The sequence below is a fragment of the Triticum urartu genome, chromosome 2, assembly GCF_003073215.2.
Source record: "Triticum urartu cultivar G1812 chromosome 2, Tu2.1, whole genome shotgun sequence".
Taxonomy (NCBI): domain Eukaryota; kingdom Viridiplantae; phylum Streptophyta; class Magnoliopsida; order Poales; family Poaceae; genus Triticum; species Triticum urartu.
This window is the reverse complement of record NC_053023.1, coordinates 371,630,719-371,634,675: the sequence shown is the minus strand read 5'-3', so window position 1 is coordinate 371,634,675 and position 3,957 is coordinate 371,630,719.

Here is a 3,957-nt window from a genome sequence, read left to right as displayed (position 1 = left end):
CCAAAACCAAAATCTGCGAGATGGAAATCACTACTGCCTATCCCTTCCACGCAAAGCCTATATGCTAGATTTCTATAGGTTTCGATAGGGGTAGGTTTGTAATTTCACCCAAACGTGACGTAACCGCCTCTCACCCGGATTCATACACGGTGGGCGCCAAAACACAGTGTGTCCTCGACCGAAATTGACTCCCTCCCCGATTCATATTCATACACGGTGGGCGCCAAAAACAAACTCTCGTCGGCAAATGTTCAGTGTATGCGAGATAACCTTCCTATCCCCAATCGACTAGTGTTGCTGTGATGTAGTAGAAATTTGAAACAGGGGCTAAGTTTGTAAATTTCCTCGCATTTGAGACAAGCGCGCCCTGAATACATGGTTCCACCCTTCCTCTCTACCTCCCTTTTCCCCATTCGTACTCCGTGGGTGCCAACACACCCTCTCCACCCCACCCTCCTCCGTCCGCCACCGTCCGCCACCCCATCCACCGCCGTCCTCCTCCACCATGCCGGAGCTGATACCCTGACGCCGCCGTCCATTACAAGAGATCGACCTCTCTCATCCACGGCTTCGGACCGGGATCCTTGCATCCCGTCCTCTCGCTTCATCCCCGCCGTCGTCCACCTTGCCGGCGCCTATGATCGTCTCGTCCACCGTGCCCCGCCGCCACCGTCTACCCTCCTAGATCTGCTTCCACGCCACCGACAGCCATCGCTACCGCAGCACCGTCAAATTCTCAGCAGATGCGTACACGGCGCCGCACCAGAGGCGGTACTCTTTCGTATCTGCTCAACTTATTTATCGCAGCAAGAAAATAGATCGCCACTGCTTTACTCTGATTTCTTATCTTGGTTGCGAAGTTGCCTTTGTCCGGTTTGCACCTTCAGATCCGCCACGGCACGCTCAACACCATACTCGCAATGCTTATGGTTTTCCCCTTTTATATTCCACACTAGTTAAATCACAGTAGACTAAAATTCAAAATTGGGTCAGTCGATTTTCAGAGCTCGCCGGAGTTTTCCGGTGCGATCGAAGGGGCTAGGGTGGGGATGGTGGTTGTGGGGGGCGGTGGTGGGGCCTCGTCGAACGAAGAAAACTCAACGCGGGGGGGGGGGGGGGGGGGGGTGGCGGAGGAACACAGGCGACGGGGCCGGTGGTTTGGTTGGCGGCCCGTGCATTGTTCTGTATGGGAAGCACAGTATGTTCCTTGTCAGGAAGGGGAGCAGGGACATCTGTAGTCAACAGTTGATAGAGCTGGCCTGTACGTGATCAATAGGCTTTCAATTACTAGCAGCAATACAACACCGTAATTTCTAGCCAGTTCCACTTTCCCGATTTATATATCCTGGTTATGGTGTACCCCTGTTATGTACACTATGATCTGCCTAGTTACCGTGTGATCTTGTTATCATGATTTGGCAATAAACTCTCTATACAGTATATTATGAACCTATCATCTGCCAGCTATCCTTACTTCTGGAGCCTACTTTTTTGTGTACTTGTGCCAGATTATATAAACGCACGCACCATATTACATCACACATGAGCTCTCTCATCAGAATCCAGTGATAGCACATAAGTGTTTACAAGGGTGCCCCTATATTAGAATATCATCTGCATTACAAAGATAATCTCACAGCTATTTATGTTTTCTTGGTTCTCAGGTACTATACGCAATTACAGTGAATATCAGAATCCGCACATCAGAAGAATATTGTGCAACACTGCAATAACTTACAAAGTTGGCAGCAAGGCATTGAATGCCATTCTGGAAGCAATGAAACTCGTACGCTCCCCACCTGTTGATTCTTGTTCAGAATATCATCCTAATGACTATTCTAACCTCGAGGAGTCAAAGGCAGATGGCCTGTCCTGTTCACCCATCAAGGTGCCTGTTCTAATTTGGCGAGGTTTTATTGATTGCGCGTATCTTGCATATGTTGTCTTGCATTTCTTCTACTTTGTTGCACCGCCATCTGCTTAGTTTACTCATCATATATGTCGGGATGCCATGCTCATCCATTATCAATACATATTCCATCTGTCATCATACCATGTTTTTCCACTCAAATGCTGTTCTTGTGCATAAAACATCAAAAAGGAAGAGGGTGATTGCTGAACCTGAAGGAGCACCAACAAAGTCCTTGGAAAAATGTGGTGGTGCCGGAGAAATCAGACAGCACCCCACTTATATTGGCTAAACAACCAGTGACACAAAACGTAGGACCGACTCCAGCAGACTGTACCCATACTTCACTGGCCACACCACTAGCCCCACCACACAGGACCTACACTCCAGCAAAAGGTATACCGATTTCATTTGCCATAGCACCAGCTGTACCACAGAAAAATCCCACTCCAGCAAAAAGTACAGCAAGTCCACCAGCCGAAGACCTATCCCAACTTCAGAGATGGCCAATTCATGCAGATTGGAACCCCATTCCATTTATTCCCAGTTTAAAAGACAATGCTTTCAATGTTGTTAGGGACTACGTGCATATATTCCCATCATGGGAAGATTATTGTGAAGACAAACACCATTTTCACATCTTCCTGTCCAACTTACGTGTAAGTGCTATTATTCATGGTTATTATTTTCCTGTTTTCTGCTGATTGACCACATCAATGATTTACATTACATTGTTGTAACTAGGCGAGGGTCAATCTGGATAGTCATGACGAGCAAAGCTTGCTTGTGCTTTTCAAGGAAGCATTGCAGCAGTATCGGTGTTACCTGAGGAAATCACACTTTGATGGCAAGTCTATAAAAGAATTTCTGGTGAAGTCTCCTGTGCTAAATTTAGAAGACATTGAATGGAAAAACCTTGTTATGCACTGGTCTCGTTCCTAGGATGAGGTACTGTCTATGAAATCACATGACAATTTGAACTTCTACTTTTCTGCATGTGCCTTACGGATCTTTTTTGCAGGAAATCTACTCGAAGAAGAATTTCGGTTTGACAAGAATGACAGGATATCACAAATATGCTGCTTGCTGCTTTGCTCTTGTTAGTACTTGTTGTCCTGTATCACTTTACTTACATACATACCTGGTTCATTATGTGACAGTAGTATGCATGATAGCTTGCTTATCAATTGTTCGCTCCAAATTATCTGATCTGTATGAATGGTTACATTAGTGTAGAATATATCCAATGCCAATGTTTTTTAGCTCTGCATTGTTCTTGTAAGTACATGTTGTCCTTTATCAGTGTACTTATAATGACAGGTAGTTGTTCATGTACCATCACTCTGCAGCTTATTTTCCTTTGCCCTCCATTTTCTACACATCAGATCTATATTTACTCTTACCATAAGGTTGTTACTGAAGAAGTTTAGCTGTGCATTGCTCTTGGCTATACCTTTTGCCTGTATCACTGCACTTACATTTATAGCTACTTGGTTATGTAGCATCACTCTTCATCTTATCTTAAATCTTCTCCATTTTTTGTATATTATCACATCTATATTTACTCTCAACAGAATGTAGAATAAAGGCAATGCTTTTGAAGAAGATTCTGTGATAAACTTCTTGAATTGCCCCCCCCCCCATCAACATGGACAAGGCCTTTATAGAGCCTGTCTTCACCAATAATGTAAGTTTGTCCATCTCAAGCCTTCAAACTTTGTTGTATATATTTGGTTAGGCATGACTGCAACAGCTGTTTATTTTTGGTGTTTGCATCAAATTCATTGTTTAAAGTTTATTATATGTAGTTCATAAACAAAAGTTCGTCCTTTCTCAATTTAAGTTTTCTGTTGTACAACCAAGTTCCTTCTTCATACCATGTAAATTAAACTATACAGAGCAAGTGATCTTATTTTGCACTGCATGTATGCTTCTGTTCTTCATCTATAATCCAGTGGTGTGGTTAACCTACCGACTACAGCACAATGTCATATTCTGCAATGTCTTAACTATGAAAAATGTCATATCATTCTACTATTATTTAAACC